The 23924-nt window shown below is 31.9% G+C and overlaps 1 protein-coding gene and 1 pseudogene across 3 annotated transcripts in view; one reads left to right on the plus strand and one right to left on the minus strand.

The window, feature by feature from the left end:
* The window catches only part of CSMD3 (CUB and Sushi multiple domains 3), a 1308251-nt gene that overhangs the window by 1228871 nt on the left and 55456 nt on the right, over positions 1 to 23924 (minus strand). The gene's annotated exons all lie outside the window — the stretch shown is intronic.
* On the plus strand, positions 17912 to 18525 carry LOC104682729 (annotated as a pseudogene).

Raw genomic sequence — 23924 nt, forward strand, 5'->3', positions numbered from 1 at the left:
GGTTTGTTGTGCATATTTGAATCACATCTTTAAAGGTATGAATAATTTGTATTCAATATCTAAATGAATATTGAAATTATAATTAAATCATGTATATAAATACAATAATAAGTTAGAAGTATCAGAAAACATAGTTTTCTTCATTTTCATTTTGGTGTGTGAGGACCAGCCTCTGTCAGGAGAACCAGAACACAAGCTACGTCAGAAAGCTTGCATGTAAAACTCACCACATCTCTTATCACCTGTGTGACCACGCAACAGTTCTCTATTATGATGTTCCAGCTTGGAAGTGTGGCTATTAATATAGCTACGTCAGATAAACACCGTGAGGATTAAATAATAATTTAGGGAAGATCGAATGAGAGAATATAGGCAAAAGATTTAGTCTTGGCACTGTAATATATTTGGGTGTTAAATATCAGAATATATTGTATAAATTAATCAAAGGAAATAGAGACTCCACATCATATTGAATATTTTAGCTTGTTTTGTATTCTTTTGTTTTATCATTTGACAAAACATTTGTCAATGTTGTTTTTCCTAAGTATTAAGTTTTATTTTTCCACTGATAATGTAAATATCATTCAGTAAAATAAAGAGTAGTTTCAAAATCTACTTGTTGGTTATTTGTTCTTGGCCTCTAATTTTTTTCTTAAATTATGGTATTTGCTTTCACTTAAAAGTTAGCATTCTAATTAAAAGACAAAATTTTAAATGTGCACAATGCCTATGCAAAATTATCCATATTATTCTTCAGAAACTCTGGACATAATAAAATATTTACCATGCAAAAATTTAAACTTTGTCATAGAAATATATAACACAAATAAAAGAAAGTGATGAAAAGAAAATATCACATATATTTCAAACAAAGGGATCCCTGATATATACTGAACCCTTATAAATCAATGAGAAATAAAAAATATACATATATAATATATATGTAGTCAAAACATATGGTTCCATTGAAGCTGATAGAATATACTGTAACACATAGTTTGTTGGTAATGTAATCTATAAGGTGTTTGGGGCTGGGAGAGTAACAAAAACTATTAGAAATTCATATCACTTGATTATAATTCAGCATCTAGGAATCAGAGCAAAACGATCATGATATAGCAGATGATTGTATACAAATATGTTTTGCAAGATTATTTGTAAGAGCAGTAATTTTAATACAACTTATATAGCCATAAAGATAGTTGAACAACTTATAATGTATCCATGTGGTGAAAAACAATAAATCACTTTAAAATGATGATACACTCTTAGTTATATATTCTAACCTACAAATTTTTAAGGGGAAAAAAGTCTACTAACAGAAAAATTTGCAAACCATAATCTTTTATTTATAGAAAAATATTACTACTTATAGCAATGATTATAATAAAAAGAAAAATATTTTATAATATATAATATAATAAAAATATTTTATAATTTAAATATTTTATAATTTATATTATATTATATATAATCTATAATAAATACATAATATATATTATATTATATATAATATAAATACATACATTTATTTATATTCAAGAGAAAATATAAAATAAGAAAATGGTAGTACCAATTGTCCCTAAAAAGTGATGGTATATTAAAAACGTGGAATTTTTGGTGAGTGAGAATACAGAGACTATCACTTGTGAGTTTACATTTTTTAAAACTCAAAACAAATAATGGATAGCATTCCTCTCTGTGATTGACACGTGTTTAAGTTTTTTTAAGTAGGGAACTTGTTAAATGGATGAATGCAAAAATAAGCAATAAAAAAAAAAAAAAAACAGGATAGTTAAACATAAAGGAAGTTTGTAAGACTGAAAGCCAAAGTCTCATGCCATTTTTGTGATGGGAAGAAATAAAAGCCTCTACAGACACTAAACATGATATTCTTGTCAATCTTCTACCCTATCATACTACCAGTAAAGTACATTATAAACATTACTTTATAAAATGGTTTTTAAAATTATAAAAATTACTTTATAAAATGTTTTTTAACTTGAGCAGCAGATACTTGCATAATACAGCCTCACCGCGTGAAGCCAGGGAAAATTTATCCTCATATCAATAAACTCACTGCTATGATTTCCAATGTGCCTTGCTAGAAAAGAGATTTCTTAATTAAGGTGATATGTTGCTGTTGTCTCTAGTACCCTACCTCAAATTCATTTATGTCACTGTATGTCATTATAAAAGGACTTTAGCTGCATAATATTTCACGATAATATACACGTAGCTTTAAGGATGGACTTATTCAACAGTGTTTTACAGAACCCAGATACTGGATTGCCTTAAAGACAACTCATCATTCGAGGAGTGAGAGCTTCTAGAAGCTCCACTGGCCAAGACACCTGCAGCTCTTTAGGGCAAGCATACTTCAATTACACCTGCAGAGTAGCGTCTATGTGCTTATGCCTGCCAAAAATAAGTATACAAAACATTCAGGTGCAGTGATGAAGATCCATCCCATTATGTTCTCGGATTCTAACTTTGTAACAGAAAGAGCCCAGGTTAAAAGAATCTAAACAGTTGCAGCTCTAATGCACAACCCATCCAAACAGAAATAACATTTTTGGTTCATGAGATACCAATTCTCATGAACCAAAATCCTGCTCAAGTGATCTTCACGGGGGGAACTAATTAACCTTGAATCTTATTCCTAGTAGTACAATGTAAAAATAAAAGCAATTGAAATATTCATCCTCTTACCACTCAAGCCCTCTTCAGTGAAAAACTTTAAGAACATAACAAAAAGTTTTAAAATTATTTTTGCCCTAGCAACTTGCACTACCACAAGATAGAATCCATAGAATAGACAGAGCTGCTTTTCCAGTCATGATAGACTCCTCTTTCAAGGTTGTCCAGTTAAAACTGGAACATGTGAAAATGTTTTCTGAATATAAATGTATGTTTTACAATAAAATGTGTGAAAATTATAGCATACAATTGAATAATGTAAACTAATATACATTATTTTATGGTAAAATAGTAATTATTATTATATTGCATATAATATAATTATATCATTATTACATAACATATAATTACATTATCATTATGAAAAATAATGATAATTCAATATGTACCAGCACTGTGTTGAAATTATTTTATACGTAAACTTATTTTTTGCTTATAACAGCCTCATGTTGTAGATACTATTGTATTCCCTCTTACCAACTGGAAAATCACAGTTTAGGGAAGTTTAGTAATTTGTAGAACAAGTCACAGTAAGTGGTAGATCAAGATTTCAAATCCAGATATGTCTGGATTCTGAGTTTGATCAGGCTTTACCATTAAGTTACACTGACTCTCATAAAGTTAAGCCTATACCATACCACATTGATCATTGTGACACCGTATGGTATGGATTACAACTCCTGAAGTTCATACTAAAATTACACAAAACAGTTTCTTAGCTACAGCAACACATCAAAAGCTTCTCTTATTTATAGTTAATTGCTTACATGCATGTTTGTATATTTCAAAGTCCTTTATCAGATATGTTTTGTAAATAATTTCTCTCATTCCATGGTGTGTTCTTTAATTCTTTTAATGGTATCTTTCACAGAGTGTGTTAGTTTCTGGTTGCAGCTGTAGCAAATTTCCACAAAGTTAATGGCTTAAAACAATAAAATTTTGCTCTTTCCCCATTCTGGAGACCAGAAATTTAATACCAAGTTGACAAGGATGTATTTCAGGAGGGCCTTGCTCCCAGAGGCTCTAGTGGAGAATGAGTTCCCTGACTCTTCTAGTTTCTGGTGGCTGCTGGCTTTCTTTCGTGGCTGCTTCACCCCAATGCCTGTTTCCATCTTCACATCACCTTCTCCTCTTGTATCTAATTTTCCTCCACCTCTCACTATTAAGAACTACATTTGGATGCCAGAGAATCCAGGATAATCTCTCCATGTCAAGACCCTTAATTTAATCATATCTACAAAGATCTTTTTTTCTTGCAAGTTCACATTTATGGGTTCCAAGAATTTGGACCTGGTATCTCTGACTACATATTTTCAGCCTACTATATAGACCAAAATGTTTTTAATTTTAATAATGTCTAATTTATCAATTACTGAATTTCATGGATTTTTCTTTGGGAATTGTATCTAAAAGTTATTATTAAACCTGAAGTCACACAGATTTTCTCCTATGTGTTCTGGAAGTCTTACAGATTTGCGTTTTACATTTAGTTCTATGATCTATTTTGAGTTAATTTCTATGAAATATGTAAGGTCTATGTCTAAATTTATTTTTTTAATATGGATGTTCAATTGTTTCAGCACCATTTGTTAAAGAATTCTCATGTGTTTTTATGAGTAGAATTGTTCTGGAGCCATTGGCTTACTTATCCTTACCAGAGTTGGCTTTTAAAAAGAGCTGTTACAGTGTGATGTAGGGCAATCTCCTAAAGGGTTTTTTTTTTTTTTTTTTTTTTTTTTTTTAAAGGATCTGATACAGAAAATGTGTAAAGCATGGGGACAAGAACAGGGATGGATGTAATCACTCTATATATAGTTGAGGAGAATATTATTATCATACTGCTTTACCTTTACATTTGTATACTTTAAGTTATCTTTAAAAAGAACACTTGAAAAGAAAAAAAAATTGAATCTGGAAATGAAATGCTAGCCTAAAAATATTTTACTAAAACATGTACTTCAATTTCAACAAGTTCTAGTTTTTTGAAGGAAAATACCCAAATCAAATTCTGACAATGGACATATATAAAAGGATTAAAAAGAAAATAAAATAATTGGATTTAAATGAATCCTTAAACAATACCAGTTACACTTGAAGATTTCTTGCTGCAGTAACTTAAAGGTGTGAATTTTTTTCTTATTATTATATGTTCTCCAATATATGTATGAGATCTAAAATTTGCCATGTCATAAAAATTTGGAAAATGACACAATTCAATGTAAGGCTTTGTTCTGGCTGTGTTACTCATTCTGTGCTAAAACTATGTTTTTTAAAAGTGTTAGCCTAGAAAGATACCAAAATATGTTAAATCACAAAACAAGATTCTGAATTCAAATACTATTCAGAAGACTTATAAAAATTAAAATGTTTCCTGACCACAAATCTCTTAAAGAATTTAGCTATTTACTCTGTTATATTCATTTTAATGTGAGAACGTATAGTACACCAGATTTATCAAACAAACCGTCCTTGGAATTCTTTTCTTTCTCATGGAGCATCTCTCAATGTCTCTCAAGAGACCAATGTTCTGTAGAATACATTTATGTGAAATGTTGAAGTATAACAATGCCCAAGGCAAGTACCTAATGAGCTTTCCTTAAGGAAAATGAGCAAAGGTTTATGACTTTTCATGGTGATTAGAGTGAAGGTAAGTAGAAGGAAATTCTAAATAACTAATTTTAACATGGAAGAAAAAAATCAACCAAAAAAGCTGAAAATAAACTGCTATTAAGGATTCAAAAGTGTCAGATTCTTGAATAGATCAACAGCTTTTGAGAAAAGTTACCTTAAACATAACTCATAAAATAGCTATATCTAAAATAATATATTTCATAATTCAGGAGTAAAAATAAAAGTGCTATTACAATAAAATGAATTTGCAAACCAGTCAAAGGATGAAATGTATAATCCTTTAGAGAAAGAGCTTTATATTAAAGTTTCAGTTTTACCTCATTCTATGTAACTTTGGTCAGAATGAAACTCAGAACTTAAACTAATATGTTGAAACAGCATCACAAAAAAATGATGTCTTACACTGTATTTTTAAACTAAAAATAGATTATGTACATCTTAATTCAATATTTATAAATCATAGATGTTGACTCAGCTGTTGTCAGTATCATATCATGATGTTAAAATGATATTCACTGCCAGCAAACAAAAATTGGACCAGAACATAGGTTTCTATCTGAAATATATGTGCCTGTCCCACTGTGTCTGTATAGGTGAGTTTTGTCAATAAAATAGTGAGAGTGTCGTTCTGTTATAATCATCAGTCTTAATGTGTCAGAATATTTACATCAATCCATATAATCTGTCATTTTTATGTGTATCACTTTTTAAAGAGTAACTGAATTTTTCAAGTTGAATGCAACAACAAATGATCCAAAAACCCACCAAATTATATACTTTTTCCTTATAATTTACAACATATCCAGTTTAATCAATAAATTTAAAAAATATTTAGCCAAGAATACTTTTATCCACATGCTAGACAGTTGGCATTTTCACCATACCAAGTACTCCTAAGACTGCATCGGTTTCACCAAAAAAGGTGGGGGCAAGAATGCTCTAGGATTTGATACCAAAATATATCACTATTTTAGGCAACATTATCCTGCTTGTTGTCCTTGTTGCCACAGGTTTTATTTTTATTTTGTATTGTTTGCTTCTATTTTGTAGGAGAAAGAATCTCTTTGAGCAGATTTTTGCCTTTCATACCTCACCAAAGAGTCCTCTGAGGGTTTATTCACAGAGATATTCTTTATAGGACACAAAGATAAATCTGGAGGAGAGACACTGATTTCTAACACCTTCATTTTGTTTCTATAAAGGACCTCAATGCTTCCCCCATTATATTTCCATATTGATAAATAAAAATAGAAATACAGTGAGGAAAACCAACCCAAATACTTTACTAAGAACTGTATTTGATTTAAAAGAGATTGTTTTATGCAATAATTTAATTTATAATCTGCAATAGTGCAAACAAGCGTGGCCCTCCATCTTCCAACATCCCCAATGATTTAAAATGCAAATTTTCTTCATTTTGTCTTGTATCAGAATTGAGAACAGCTAATCATTTTATGCATATTTGAATGCATTTCTTGTTTCTAAAATGATGTCTTGAGAAAACTAGAAGTTTGAGTGTATGTGTGTTTATAACACTGACAAAATTAGTTTGCTCATTTACATGATTTACAATATAGAAGTAAAGCTAGAAAATTTTTATAAACTTTTCTAAATGTAACCTATTATATCTTAATATCAACTGTATCTTGGGATAATGTGTTAACCATGAACAAATTATGCTTGCACAATGATTATACAAAACAAAAACCAGAGTTACGGAAATCATTGGTTTTAAAGATGTTCTCTTTTCTCTACAGTATTTAAATATACAACAAAATCATATTTATTGAAATTAGGTTATTCCTTTTAAGCTAAGTTTTCAAACAGCCTTCAAAATATGTTGAAATGAGTACTTTTTTTTAAGGTTGAGAGCAAATATTCTTGATAAATGTGTGATTGAGTCAATTAAATCAGATTTACAATATACTTCCAGGCAATAATTAGTCAAGTTAGTATTTCCCTACATTGAATGAATGCTTTTGGATAATTCTTATTATCATAAAATATAATTACTTGTGCCATCAAATTTCCAACACATATCCCTGTTTAGAAACAACAGGACATTATCCATGTTTTCTTCGTTAGCTATACTTACGTCATTCAACTTGAGCTCTATATTCTTTTTATATCTTTAATTTTTTCATGAAGATTTTAAACCAATAATGAAGAAAGTAAAATAAATCTCCATCAGAATTTTGCCAAATTTACTTCATTTTTTTAATATTTTAAGTATTTATAAGTCATAAATTTATCCGTTACATTATTTCAAAGCCCAGATATTGCTTTACAATGTCTTGTACATAAATTTATCTATTATAACTTAAACTACAATTATGATTCTTCCAAAATTCAGAAGCCATCTTACTGAAATTGGAATATTATCTGAACTGTTTACCATGATCTAAAAAGACATTTCAAAATGTGATTCCCACATATCTTAGTAACTTCTTTTTTTTGTTTGTTTTATATTTGTATGTTATTATATTATAGAATACAATTATACAGTAACTTCGTTTTACATGATACACCTTCTTGCTCTCTTCTTGTGTCTGGCCTCCTTTACATTTCTCAAACAAGCCAAGCCCTTCCATTCAGGGCCTTTACACTCGTTATTTTGTACGTTTGGAACAGTCTAATCTCCTGAATGCTGTATGACTGTGTTTTTTTTCATAATTCAAGCCTCAACCCAAACCATGTTTCTTTAAATAGACTTCCCTGGCCCACCACATCTAAAGTGTCTTTGCCTCTTCCCTGGATGCTGTCTAGCATAGCCCTCATTTATTTTCTTCATGATAATTGCAATCTAAATTATTTTATTTATTTATTTGCATGTGTGTTGTCTATTTCCACCAATGAAGTGGAAACATCATGGGGGCTGAGTCCTATTGCTACCTGCTGATTTGCTACTGATTGCATCATTATATGGTACATAAATATTTGTTGAATAAAGAATGAAAAAATTAACTACACTTCCTATTTGCCCTCCTTAGGAAGTCAAATGAAAATTTTCTTTTCTCACATAATTTTGCCCCAAAATGGCACAACTTGGCCAAATGCCAGACTACTAAACTTCTAAAGCAACACTTTCCCCTTTTGACTAATACTAACTCACCTTCCCAGCTGTGTTACAACAGAACCTTTTCATTTGGTTGACCCTCATGTGATGTCAACCTCAGGAGAGATGTCTCAAGTTCCAAAGTCAGACGGCCATGTCCAGGAATTTAATAGATATGCTGGCTCTTGTCATGGATAAGTTTGAGTTACTAGACTTACCACTGGTCTTCAGTCCCCAGAACTTTACGCTTAGCAACACTAAGCAATATTACAATGTGTATGTCTATGAGTGTGTATGTCTTCCATAATTGAGAACTTTCTTTTGCAGTAAGTTTCCTAGAAGAATATGGATAAATATGTTTCTTTATATAAAGATGTTAATGTGTTACCTTTCCTTATATATCACATTATCTTCCTAAAAACTCAAGTTTAACACAAAATCCAAGTGATCAAAATGTTTAACCCTTTTATCTGCAGTTATAAGGTTGAGCAGCAATAACCCTGGCAAAGCAAGTGGTGCCCTGATGACACAATGTCAATAATCTTGGCTTTCAAAACTGTGTTATGAAGACCTGATTCTGTGTCCTAATAACTGAATAATATTTACATATCATTTATAATTTTCTGTCAATGCACGCCATATCTAAATTCATATCTAGTCCTACTATTATCATCCCTTAATCTTGGGTATTTTCTAGTGAAGGTAATATTTTCTGGGGAGAATATCTGCGATTCATGAGAATAGTGAAGCATTACAGTGAATCACCAAGGAACGGTGGGTTTGCGTTTCTAAAAACAAATCCTCGAATGGAAACAACTGCATTGAAATATAATTTAATGAAAAGTATCCAATAAAAGTTATTCATAAATATAATTTAATGTGTGCTTAATGGTGGCAAGTGAGGCAAACAAAAGGAGAATATTACTCATTTTCATTCCTGAGATCAGCATATCTTTATTATAGTAAATCTCTATTGATTTCTCACCATATTTTACAGAAAAATAATGATTCAGGTAAAAAATAATTTCACCCACATTTCAGTGAATCAATGCACAGCAGTCCCAAGGACAGTGTGATGATAATAATAAAATAAAATTTGAGGATCCAAATTACTAGATAAATTCTTACTACATATATTTATCTTGAATCTGTTTTTGTTGGCTTGAGAAAAAAAAAGAACTTTCTCCTCTGATAAGATATGACCTCACTCCTGTTAGAATGGCTATCAAAAAAGATAAAAGATTATTTCTGATAAGGATGTGAAGAAAAGGAAACTGTTGTACATTACTGGTGTGGATGTAAGTCAGTATAGACATTATGGAAAACAGTATGAATTTTCCTCAAAAAATTAAAATTAGAGCTACCATATGATCCAGGAATCCCACTGCTGGGTATATATCAAAATGAAATTAAATAAGAATGTCAAAGAGATATCTGAATTCCCAATGTTTACTGCAGTGCTGTTGACAATAGCCAAGATATGGAATCCACCTAAGTGTCCATTAACAGACAAATAGATAAAGAAAATATGCTATATACACACAATGGAATATTATTAAGATACCATGAAAGAATGAAATCCTATCATTTGCAACCACATAGATGAACATGGAGGACACTATGTTAAGCAAAATAAGTCAGTCACAGACAGACAAATACAGCATCATCTCTCTCACATGTGGAATCAAAAACAGTTAATCTCATAGAAATAGAGAGTAGAATGGTGCTTACTAGAGGCTGAGGCAGTTGGCAGTGGGGGATTGGGAGATGTTGGCAAAAGGATACAAAATTACCCTTCCAGGCTGGGCGCGGTGGCTCACGCCTGTAATCCCAGCACTTTGGGAGGCTGAGACGGGCGGATCACGAGGTCAGGAGATCGAGACCATCCTGGCTAACACGGTGAAACCCCGTCTCTACTAAAAACTACAAAAAACTAGCCGGGCGACGTGGCGGCGCCTGTAGTCCCAGCTACCCGGGAGGCTGAGACAGGAGAATGGCGTGAACCCGGGAGGTGGAGCTTGCAGTGAGCTGAGATCCGGCCACAGCACTCCAGCCTGGGTGACAGAGCAAGACTCCGTCTCAAAAAAAAAAAAAAAAAAAAAAAAAAAAATTACCCTTCCATAGAAAGAATAACTTCAAGAGATCTATTGTATTGTACATGATGACTATAGTGAATGATGATATACTGCATTCTTGAAAAATGCTAAAGAGAGTAAATAAATGTTCTTATCACAAAACTGCTAACTATATGAGGTAATGTATATATTAATTAGCTACATTTAATCATGACACAGTGTATATATACTTCAAAACATCATGTTGTACATGATAAATACATATAATTTCATATATCAATTAAAATAAATATTTAAATAAATTTGAAAAAAACACATGAAAGGATTGCTCACAAAAGGTAAAACATAGCTGACAGAGTAAAAAACAATGTTTACACACAGAATAGTATAACAAACGAGAGTGGCACGTTGTTGAATATGACTGGAACATAAACTTGTGATGCATCTTTTGTTTAAAAGATAGAATCTAAATGACCTTGTCAAATTGTGATTAGTTTTTTTTATTTTATCTAGTAGACAACGGTAGAATCAATGAATTGTTACTGAAGCTTAACTTCACAAAAAGTCATATTGTGAAAGATCATTACAGATCATTTATTGAATGCATATATAAATTTTCACAAAATCAAGCCATTCACAAACACATTCATCCTATCCTTTAAGACACATCCCCTGCACCCACTCTAGGTTACTAGTTCATTGTATGCATTCATTTTTCAGTTATTTTACTATGTATGCTTCTCTTGCAATAAATCGCTGGCAATAAATTCCACCCCTTTTGATATTCTTACCCTATTACACCGTCATGCCATGTTTACTTAGCTATTCTCAGGCCTTCTCTAATTCTCTATAAAGTTTATATTTTGCCCATTAAAAAAAAAAAAACTGCAGCTCTGAAGAGTTTGGTTGTATCATGAAGTTATATGCAATGAAGTCATTTGTAAGATTAATAACAAATTATCTTTATTCTGGAGATCTGTTTCAACGTAATCTGTGGAAGGAGAAGAGTAATTTCAAATATAAATGAAACTAGCTTGGCCATGAAGTTACAATTGTCTTACCTTCATTATAGGTATGTGGAACTTACTCATATTATACTCTCTACTTTTGCATATACATTTGAAATTGTCCATAGTTTTTGAAGGGTAATCTTCACAAAATGTATGCTATTTCACAAGAATTTAGATGATTTTGAAAAAAATATGCCATTTTTCTATCGTAATGAGTTGCTTACATATTTGTCTTCTCAGTTGTATTACTCAACTACTTCCTTTTTGAGTATAAAGCCAATATTCTATTATTTCTAAATATTTTTTAAAAAACATTTATAAAGTAGTTACTTGATAAACTTTAAGTGGAATACTGGGAATATCAATATATTTTATACCTTTAATTTTTGGTCATATATATTTGTAAATTACAAAGAGTAAACATTAAATACATATGCATTTGTGCAGTACATGAGGCAGGTTCTAAGTCGCCTCTGACAATTCTATGAATGACAACAGAGGGTACAATTGTTATAAAATTTTGTTTGTTCTCTCAACTTTATAGTTCATTCAAATCAAGCTTATTCTTATTCATCTTATTATTATTTGCTTTTGCATTGCTCAGATGGCAATTGCCTTGAAACTCAGTGACAGTGTTTATAATCTTAATGTGAGCCAATAAAAGTAGAAGATTATCATGATAAATCATAGTGGGATGCAGGCAAAGAATCACAGATCAATTACATCTAAGAATTACAGAGTGAGTATTTAAGCAAGGAAGAGTAGTGTCAGCTACTCAATTTGGAAAGGGAAATAAACACACACAGATTCCTAAGAGATCTACAAAAGTATTAGACAACTGTGAAATAGGCTCTATGAAGAATGATTGAGTGAATTGTGGTTTTTAGCTTATAACGTAAAAAGCCAACAAGGAACTTAAGACTTTTCACATATATGAACAAGTATTGCTCATATGGGAGTATTCAAATGAGAACAGTATTGCAGCAAGTAGATTTAAAAAAATAGTTTAGACTTACATGAGTATTAGGAAAATGCTAGTGATAGCCTACATTTCCACACTGGTTAAAAAAATTAAGTTGAGGTCTAGATTATTTAATCCATTGATTAACTGTTCACTCAGGATTTGTGACTCTGCAAGGCCAGGTGTGATTTTTATCTTATATTTTAAATATTTGGGAGGTCAATTTTTTATATCAGAGAACAAGCTACTTCCCCAAGGTATCTTGTAATTTAAAAATTGTATGAAGTAGCATAACAATATTATTTCGAAAAAGTTCACATTTGCACAAAGTCCACAGTTAGTATCCTTTGTTATCTTATTATTCTTAGTGGTTACCATATTAGGTTGGTAAACTTTGTGGCCCCAGGTAATTTAGATGATTGAAGCTACAGGGGATAAATACAAATATTAATCCATTAATATTCTGGGCTTCAATTTCTACATACATAAGATGAGAAGCTGGATTGGAGGATCTTAACTTACCCTTCTGCTAAATATTTGTGCTTCCTGAGTTTTTTATGCCCTGATTTTGATGCAAATGAAGAAGGCATGCAGACAGTAGGGGGAGTCCTGATCTTATCCCCCAAATTATACAGCCTCATAGATGCTGGCACACAATTGTAAGTAATCTGATTGCTTTATTTCATACCATTCCAAAAGCATAGAAAAGACACATTTATACACAGTTTTTAAAAACTAAAAAATTCAGAAGTGTATTATGCTGTAAAATGTATCTATCTAATGGTATAAAATAATTTTAACTGTTTAAAATTAGCATTTTCATTTAATCTTCAACAGGATTAGCTACTAGTCCCAACAGCCACTCTGAAGCAGAATCCAATTCTCTAATCTTTAAACAACAGTAAAGGAAAAAATTTTGGCCAGAAGTAGACACACACAGATGGTATTCCTATATTCTGTGCTTTCATATGTAACACCTGCTTCAATCTGTACTCAAAACCACTCAGGAAAAAAAAATATAAAATCTTTGCATTTATTTACTTGAAAAAATAATTTTTCTATTGACTTATTTAAAAATAAAATAATTGGTGATGTTATATTTGATTTTATGGACACACACACACAAAGCCTTTTTTATTTTGATCCCTATTTTACTTCATTGGTACTACACACGCTTGCTCACAATATTTTTTCCCTTTTAATTTATGTATTGAAAATTGCTTAAATATGTATATGTATATAAATGCACACAGCCCAACATTTTCAGCTTACATTATATGTATGTGTGTATATATATATGCACATGCATACATTTATATATGAAATAAAGATGTTTATTAATTAACTTTACTGGTATTTTGAAATTTTGTCTACTTTTTGGGTTAATAATTTCCTTCAATGTTACTAACATGAAAAATGGGAAAGGACCTTAGAATTTGTCACTTTGGAGTCATTAAAAGATACGAAAACCTAGGGGATTTATCACGAATCTAAGGCATCACATGAAGTTGCTAAAAGAGCTGAAACTATGCCTAGGTCACCTGACTCACAGACCAATAGATATACACTATGATATATTGTTCCCTGTAATCTATACTACTCCTTTGGGGAGAGTTGCCCATATTCTTTATATCTCAATTTCAGTAAATGTATATGAAAGAATTATGTGACATCTCATTTCTGTGAAGCCACAATGGGACTTCACGAATTAATATTTAACTGAATATCTCTTTAAAATTCAGGTCCAATTAAATATTTTCCTATTAGGAGGATTATCTCCAAATTTCTCTCTCTCTCTCTACATATATCTAGATATATAATATCTAGATATTTGTGCATTTATCTCAATATCATCATCTATCTATATTTACATTAAAATGTGCTTATGTAAAGTAAATAATGCAGAGAACAATCATATACATACACACTTTAGCACATGGGTATAGACACAGAAACACATGTATTGAAAAACATTACAGTCTGATAATTAGATTATGAGGTATTAAGAAAAGTATACATGTCAATGTTAAGATTTAAAATAAAAATTTTAAACCTGTATGAAGAATACATTGGCATATATTCCTTGCATGTTTTTGACATATTATTTTAATGAATGAGACAAGTCTGAATTCTTATTCAGACCACAGCACTCTTATCCCCAGCTTCCTTAAATTTTTTCTAGAGATAAGAAGTTTGGTGCTAGGAAATACTGAAAAATATAGAAGTTCAAATTTGCATTCCTCATTTGTCACCCTACTTTCACACACACTAATATTTAATAAATGTGAATAAACACATTTAAATTAGGCATATCAGACAAGTGAAATCTAGTGAAATACATATTTTTGGAGTAAGACATTTTCACAGTTTTTCAAATCCAACATCGATATTACTTATAATATTTTGAGCTCAGCTGTGGAGGAATTGAGGGCATTTGAAAGCATTCCTAATATAACTCAGCAAGAGTTGTTGTTGGTTTAATTATTTAACTCTCCTTCTGATTTTTTTTTTTTTTTTTTTTTTTTTTTTTTTTTTGAGAAGGAGTCTTGCTCTGTCGCTCGGGCTGGAGTGCAGTGGCCGGATCTCAGCTCACTGCAAGCTCCGCCTCTCGGGTTTACGCCATTCTCCTGCCTCAGCCTCCCGAGTAGCCGGGACTACAGGCACCTGCCACCTCGCCCGGCTAGTTTTTTGTATTTTTTAGTAGACACGGGGTTTCACCGTGTTAGCCAGGATGGTCTTGATCTCCTGACCTCGTGATCCGCCCGTCTCGGCCTCCCACAGTGCTGGGATTACAGGCTTGAGCCACCGCGCCCGGCCCCTCTGATCTTATTACTTATTCAATTATTCTTTGTGTACACTGCCATATGCACCTTGTTGTTAAAAAGTAAAAAATAAAAATAAAAAATAAAATAAAATGAACACCATAATACCATGAGGATCTAGCATGAGTGTAAAATTAATGCTGCCTATACCTTTATCCGTGGCCAAGCACTTATCATTCTGTTTGTTTTTACCGTTGGAAGACAGCGTTCTACAAGTTGACATATAAAACAACTTTTTATTTGAAAGTTGTTACCATCACTTTACCCTGTATTTTTAAAAAGGTAGAATTTTACGTTACATAAAGAAGTTTACCAAAATTTCTCTATGGCTTTCCCTCACCTACAAAATCAATCTCAAGATAATGGTGAAAAACGATGTCATTCTAAGAATGGTGCATCACTCAATAGTGGTACTAGATAACAGGTATTCTGCCTAAGGAAATCCTCATTTGCTTCCCAAATAATTGATAATGTAGCCCATAAAATAAAGAGTTCTTACACCAGAAAAGAGACTTAATAACATATAATGATGTCCATATTGCTATAAGTCAGTTAACAAACATATACTGATTATCTACTATGTGCTAATATCTGCCAAGAGCATATTTCTAATATGTAAAAGTCACTCTGAGTTTAGACTATAATTTAGAAGTTATTTCTCCCCCTTCCACTGAAAGCAGTAGGCAGAGTTCAGAGGCAGCCAGTAGAAAACAGTTCCAGATGGATTCAAAGCCAAAGACTATTTAATACACACACATATACACAGACACACACACACGTGTCATGCCGAGGAAAATAAGAAACTATCAATACTTTACAAAGAGCATTGAAAGATGGAGCCCTCCTTAGCAATGAAGCCAAGAAGGACCATTGAAAAATTATTGTTCCCCAGAACAATTTGCTAATTGCTGAAGAGTCAGAAATTAGTATTAGCGAGATTTGATTTTTTTAAATTCTGCCAACATAAAATAGGAGTAGCTTATGAAAGACTAAAAGATGAGAGAAATGACCTACATAAGAATTAGAAGAACATAGAAATGAATTAAGAACAAGCCAGGATAATTTAGAACTAGAATAATGGTTTTCATAATTACTTAGATAAAGAAAACTTGAAATAAGTATTGGAAGTCTTATATAATTAAATTTGTATATGATATTCTAACTTTACCAAAATTTTAGGCAAAAATAGTGCTGTGTTCTTTTAGTGTCATACTGGAGCACTGTCTAAGACGCTCACTCGATGATTTAATTATCTATATGAATGTAACTTTTATTTTCTCAATTGGCAAATGATTAAAGCACAGGCTCTATGAAATCATCTGCTCTTGATTTTTTTCTGGTAGGGAAACAATTATTTTCCGTCTAGTAGAAAAGATAATCTCAGAGGTGATTGTTATACTTCCCTGTAGGACATTAGCCACAGTTTTGTATCTAGACTTGCAATCTGATTTCAATATTTTTTCTTTGGTACCTATAAATTTTCAACATCTTAAATACATTCTGAACCAGTTTTAACACTGATGGTTTAGTCACTGATGAGTTAAATAAAATTTTAACTTGTGTATATTCTGTACTTGTGTGGGGGTAATGTTGTTTAACTTTTTGAAAATCATACTTCGACAGTTTAAGAAGTTATATGAAGCGAGTTACATTCAGTATAGAGTATCGAGTCATGTTTATCTAACTATTTGGTTATCTTCACACAGCTGAAATGGCAAATATCCTTCCAAATGTCGTTGTAATATTTGCCTCGCTGTAGTCCTAATAATGATGGCAGTCTCTTTCTACCAGAATGAAAATACATATAAGCAACATCTTATAACGAAAGCTGTTTGGTCGGGTAAGAAGTAAATCTTATTTGTATTTTAACATGCTTTTAATTAATTTGGGCAGCATTGTTAGTATTACAACCTAATGCTAAAGTAAAACTTAAGGTTTTCTAATATATTTTATTATACGTATGTAAGAGCATTTAAGCTTATTTAAAACTACTTTGAAAATAAAGCAAATGTAGTTTTAAAATATAAACAAAATCTACTTGATGTAGCAAATCTTATTTAAGATGAACTCAAGCTCATTGTTTTAATAAGAGGACTCAATGTCTTTCATGAATTTGGACATTTATATATTTGTTCATTTGAACATAGAAGATAAAATTTAGTTATTTTTAAAGGCAGGATATTGATATTAAAAAATAGGTTCTTGAAGTAGACACTTCCAAATAGCCTTTGAGGTATAAAAATTATTTGATGTATACATTTCTAATAATTAATTTTTCTTTAATATGAAATATTAAAACATATCTTTAATAATTTGGTATATTTCTTATATGAGGGTATTTAAAAGTAAATACATGTTCAAGAACTGTTTAGTAATGCATATTTTGATTCAAATAATAATAACAACAAAAAATATATTTTGTAGAAAATTTGCCATTTCATTCAAAAACTGGGAGGTGAGGGGTTGGAATGCACAAGGCACTTAACAGTAGGTGGCAAATTCTGTCTTCTGTCTTTTCTGTATTATTTATGCGTTTGCTGTCCAAAATAAACTAATATGTAAAAACTACAACATTGATATCCAATTTTTTTAAATCCTCATCAAAAGAAAGTTTACCACTCCCTCTTTCCAGACCCGGCCAGGCAGGAGGCACCACCATGGGAGTTGACACTCGCCACAACAAAGACCGAAAGTTTCGGCGCAAGAAGCCCAAGAGCCAGGATATCTACCTGAGGCTGTTGGTCAAGCTGTACAGGTTTCTGACAAAGGAATCAACTCCACATTCAACCAGGTTGTGCTCAATAGGTTGTTTATGAGTGGCAACAACCGGCCACCTCTGTCCCTTTCCCGGATGATCCAGAAGATGAAGCTTCCTGGCCGGGAAAACAAAACAGCCGTGGTTGTGGAGGTCATAACGGATGATATGAGGGTTCAGGAGGTGCCCAAACTAAAGGTGTGTGTGCTGCGCGTGACCAGCTGGGCCCACAGCCACATCTTCCGGAGAGTGGCGGGGGGGGGGGGGGGGGGGGCGGGGCGGAGCGCTGGGCAAGATCCTCACTTTCGACGAGCTGGCTCTGGACTCCCCCAAGGGCTGCGGCATCATCTGGCTCTCCGGTCCTCCAAAGGGCCAAGGGGTTTACCGGCATTTGGCAAGGTCCCGGAAACCCTACGAACCCTACATCCGCTCCAAGGCCGGAAGTTCGAGCGCGCTAGAGACCGAAGGGTCAGCCGAGGATACAAAAACAAACCCTGGATCCTACCCTCTTATTGAAAATATTTTAGATGCTGAAAAAAAAAAGTTACCTTCATTAACATCATTTTCTTTTTAAAATACAGAAAAGAATAAATTATTTCAGTCTATACATAAATAAAATATTCCAGTTATAAAATAATATCTGAAAGTGATTTACCTATCTTATCAAATTTTGGAGATGCTGATAAGTCAAAAGTGAAATCTAAAGAACTAACATTACTGTGCAAATTGGGAGCTTTCCTAAGATTTTGCCTTATGTGCAAGCTATCTGAAAGCCGAGCTTTAGTTCATTTGAGCTATACTTTTAATCCAAAGAAGATACATATTTCAATTTTTCTACTTGAGTTTGTGTTAGACAGTATTTATAAAACATGCAAATATTTATTTTTGCAAACAATAGAAACTCTAATTTTAGCAAAGCACCACACTTGGAGTTGGACCATCTGCAATTCAGTTCAATCATGCTAACTTACTTTGAGATCTGTATTGGGGTTCAATACCATTGTGCATAAAAAATAAGCTTTTAACACAAAATTATTACAGCAGATTGTATTGAGTAATGATTTATCTGCCAAAAGTTATTTATTCAATACTTTCAAAGTAGCACGTAGATGAAAAAATATTAAAATATATTTCCTAAAAAATGAACTTGAGGAGCACGCCTGAAAACGGTGTGCTTGCTTTTTTGGAAGATTTTCAAAATGATCATATAAAGTTGTATTTAAATGGATAAACTACTCAGGGAATAAAATAAATACACAAATAAATAGGACTGATACAATGATTATAGCTCTTTAATTACACAGAATTCCATAGATTTTTATGGCTTCTCCAAAAGTTCCATTATGGGATTAATAATAATAATATAACATGTACAGAAAACATCATTCTGTACTATAGACATAACCCTTAGAACGACATTTATTCTTGGTACCACAATTTTGCTAAGCACAGTGAGTTATTTGTGAACTTCTGAATATGGTGTAATGTGAAGATCTTGTATTATGAATAGGAAATTCAACTCAACTTAGCATTCACTTACTCAAAAAATACGTATCTAATGCCTCCTCAGTGTCAGTCCCGTGCCAAGACCTGAATATACGATAAAGAAACAGACTTATCGAAATGGTGAACAAAACTGACATTCCTTGTTTAGAGATATAGTCTAGTAGAGGAGGTAGATATTATATAAGTAAACGTTTTAATTATGTATTGTGGTAAGTTATATAAAGAAAAGAGTAGTATTTAATCCTCAGAGGATAGGATAGATAGTAGTTTTACATTAGAGTGGACAAGAAAGGCATTTTAGAATAAGAGATGTTTTGTTGAAATTTGTGAAAAAGGAGGAAGCCACGCAGTGAACCTAAGAAGTGCCTTGTTTGTAGAGGAAATTTGCATGATAATGTCCACGTGCAAGAATGTTTGCTGCTTTAATGCAGTGGATCTCAGCTGGGGGAGATACTGCCACTCCCCACCACGGGAAATTTGGCAATGGGTGAAAACAATTTTGATTGTCACACTGAAGTGTGTGTGTGTGTGTGTGTGTGTGTGTGTGTGTGTGTGTGTGTGATTAATACTGGCATCTAGTGGATAGAGGCTGGAAATACTGCTAAATATTTTTCAATGCCAAAAGCCCTTCATAAGAAGCTAAACTTGAGAAACCCTACTTTAAAGAAATTGAAAGAAGTGCAATGTGCCCCAAAGCGCAATGTTACAAGATGAAATTGACGAGATAGAAAGGGATCATGAAGGAGCCTGTAGTCCATGACAAGAAGTTTGGATTCCATTCTGTGAAAAACTGTGTATTATCATTAGGTTTTGACTGAGATACTAATAACATTTCGTTTACATTTTAAAAATCATTTCTCTGGGAAATAGTGGGTTAATGAAAAAGGATCTTTTATTTTCTACAGCAGGATTATTTTAGTGTAGTCAAAAGGAGAGGAAGTAAATTATAATGAACATTAACCCATTTGGGTAAAAAAACTATGCTATTATTGTCTTCTGCATGGAATTAAAAAAAAACTTGCATATTAACTCTTGCTAAAAAGGGATTTTTCTGAGAATTCACACACACACACACACACACACACACACACATTCTGAGTATTTTGTGGATAACATAATGGTATAAAATAAAAGTAAATACAACACTTCCAGTAAGGAAGATATAACAATATTCCAAAAGACATATAACCATTGCAAATTTATTTGTTCTAGGAAGAAGGCAATAAAAATGAATTGAACTGGTTGAAACAGACAGTGGAGGCTGACCATAGGGCTAAGTGATAGGTTGGATATGTAGCCTAAGAAGTTTTTAGCTCCAGCACCTAAGCAGATAAGGTATCAGTAATAAAAATAGAAAGAACGTGGCTATAAAAGAATGTGGTTGCAATGGATCTCTTATTTTCAGCTTCTCCAGCCCCCTTTGTAATTCAATAACATTTTATTTTACTTGGAAATTATTCTAATAATATGATATTTGTCTACTTTTTAATCTTTGAACAAAGTTGAGATTTATCTTATATCTACAAAACAGAAAACAATGACTATATTTCAGTAGCCTTATATGTGTAGGAAAATCTATAAATATGCATCATTAAATAGAAACTATGCATTATTTATGCACTAGAGTACACCCTTCCTGTTCATCAGATTCCTGTTTCATGAAAGCTATCTTACAGCTCTGAAAGTTGTGGAAAATTGATAGCAATGCAAACTAATTCCTGTCTTGTCACATGCAAATTTGATCCTGTCCAGTAGATCTTTATTTAAATCACTTCCCACTTCATTGTAGAAAAAGGCAAACTTGCCCTTATTTGCATATTCATTTCAATATTCATGATCTGTACTGTGTCTGCTCTTCAAAAGGTTCTTTTTTTAACCAGTTATAACATCTGTGGGATTCCCTCATTAATTAATGAGTAAATAAACTGTTTAACATATTCATTTTGATATTTACATTAGAGTTGTAATTTTACCTTTTGTTGAAAATTATGCTTTTGCAGGTTTACCTTATTCTAATTTAACAGGACACTTCTTTTCAATTAACTTCAAGTTGCTTATCATCACATCATAAAATGTTTCAAACTAAGTTGTGAATAAAACAACAGTCGAAAATTCCCCGTCTCTGAAAGATATTTTCCTGAATATATTACTGGAATATATACATATAAAAACTGCAAATGTGTGTCCTTTTTTAATTAAAAAAAAACAGAAAGAATTAGAAAAATATGAACCACTGTAAATGCCCTTTATTGAAATGGATCTGAATATAGACTAATGTTTTCACAGCTTGCAGATAAATAAATAACTACTGCCACTTTCGCAGAGACTGGCAATGAACATCAACCACAATTTATTAACACATCCAAACTCAAAACCAAACTGCTTGAACAATAAACTTCAGTAATAACACAAAAATGATTTTAAACTATGCCTATATTCTGTTTCTCAAGGAAATAGATATTTAAAGCAATTACTTTTTGACTTATGTCACCAAATGATGTTCACTTTTGCCCAAAGAGTGCTTTATATTCCCATGTTGTCTTTGATATGTGCCACTCGGAGACCACATGCTTTTCAGAATATGTGATGTGGCCAGAAAACCGTGTCTTGATGTCCTGCAGTCTGAAGGAAAACAAATAAGCCAAAAGAAAAAAAAAAAATAAAAAGAAAAGAAAGAGAAAAAGGCAAACCTCAGAAGACTGCTTCTCACTTCTTCCCTCAGGCCTTTTCCAGGCAGTCAGCTCTTTCAGCTAGGAATAGATCCAAATCCCGTCTCCATATATAAATGCCAAGCTCGCACAATGTTTCTTGACTTCAAAAATAGATGTTTCTCTTCAATAAAGTTGTTGAATTATTTTAGAAGATTTTTTCTTTATTTGACACAGCTGGTATGAATTTATCACTACAGGTAAGCTAAAATGGTTTCCCAGGTGCAAGTGGGAAGAGAAACACAAATTAAATGATTTTCATAGAATAATTAAGGTGTGAGAGAAATCAATTTATATAGCATATTTGGGAATTACAAGGAGTCCTGCAAAATGAAGTATTTATATACGAAGAAGAAATTAATGAAAATAAAGACTATCCCAGAAACAGAAACAGATCTAGGTTTTTAAAGGCCTGAAGTTTATTCTTTTGGGGATCTCACCCTAAGAAAAAGAATGCAAAATTGCAGAAATAAGATTACTAACGTCCATGTATTGTTTTTGAAGGGCTTGAACAAATGTAAGGCTCCAAAGCTTAAACTTCAGTAGAATAAATCTACCTCTTTTGAAGAAAAAAAAACCTTATTTAAATGTGCTGTCAAGTTTTTTATTTATTAAGCCCACATTTAAAGCACTTTAATGCCCATGATATGGTAGTTTCTAGGGATACAGTGATGAAGAAAACAAAAGGTACGTGTTCCTTGCAGGCCTTGGAGGGCAAGAAACACATTAATTAGATAATTGAATGGCCAATTCAATAAAGGAGGTAAAATATGATTTTATAAAAAAGGCCATAAGTGAAAAATTTAGGAAACACAATATACAAAGCATAAAGAAAGTAACTCATAATCCCACCACACAGAGATAACCTATGCTACTGTTTTAACTTACTCATTTCTATTTTAGTTTTGCCCATTCACAAATAGATAATCTTGGAATTCTTATGAGTATATCATGTATTCAGAGTTACATTTATTTAATTTACATTAGTGTGCCTAAAAATTAATATTTTATATATCTAATTACAGTTAATTGAACACAATTTGTTTAAATATCTCAATATTGCTTGAGAATTTCTGTTTAAAATATTTGCCCTTATAGATACTAGTATAGCAAACATTTTGGGTTGCACATCTGAACATCTGCTTAGAGTCTTAGATGTGGAATTGTTTTTACAAAATTATAATTCTGTAAAGTATATAAAGGTATTTTGTATGTATTACTAAATTATTCTTTAAAAATATTGTGCCTACTAAGCTTCTAAGAATATTTAATTAAGACAATGTTAATTTCACAGCATCCTCATTAGCATTAATTATTATGATTTTTAAATACTTAAAACTTGATAATAAAAAATATTATTATAGTTTTGCTTTGCCAACATTTATTTAATTTGCATTTACAATGAGTGATGAGTCAGTCTTTTTTATTTTTAGCTTTTTGTATTTCTTTAGTAGTTATCCATCTTAGTCCTTTATCATTTTGGTGGGCGGTTATTTTTCTCTTTATCATTTTTATAATATTTTTTGGAAAAAATAACTAAGTGAATTATAGCATAATTAAGGTACTTTAACTTAGTAATTTTTTTTCTGAACATTAATACCACCTACCAAAATGTAGAATCAGAGACTAATCTTGAATGAGGAAATCCTTTGAGTCTATATTAGAAGTCTCATAAACTTTGTGATTCTATTCAGCATATGG

This window comes from Rhinopithecus roxellana, chromosome 9 (assembly GCF_007565055.1).
Source record: "Rhinopithecus roxellana isolate Shanxi Qingling chromosome 9, ASM756505v1, whole genome shotgun sequence".
NCBI lineage: Eukaryota > Metazoa > Chordata > Mammalia > Primates > Cercopithecidae > Rhinopithecus > Rhinopithecus roxellana.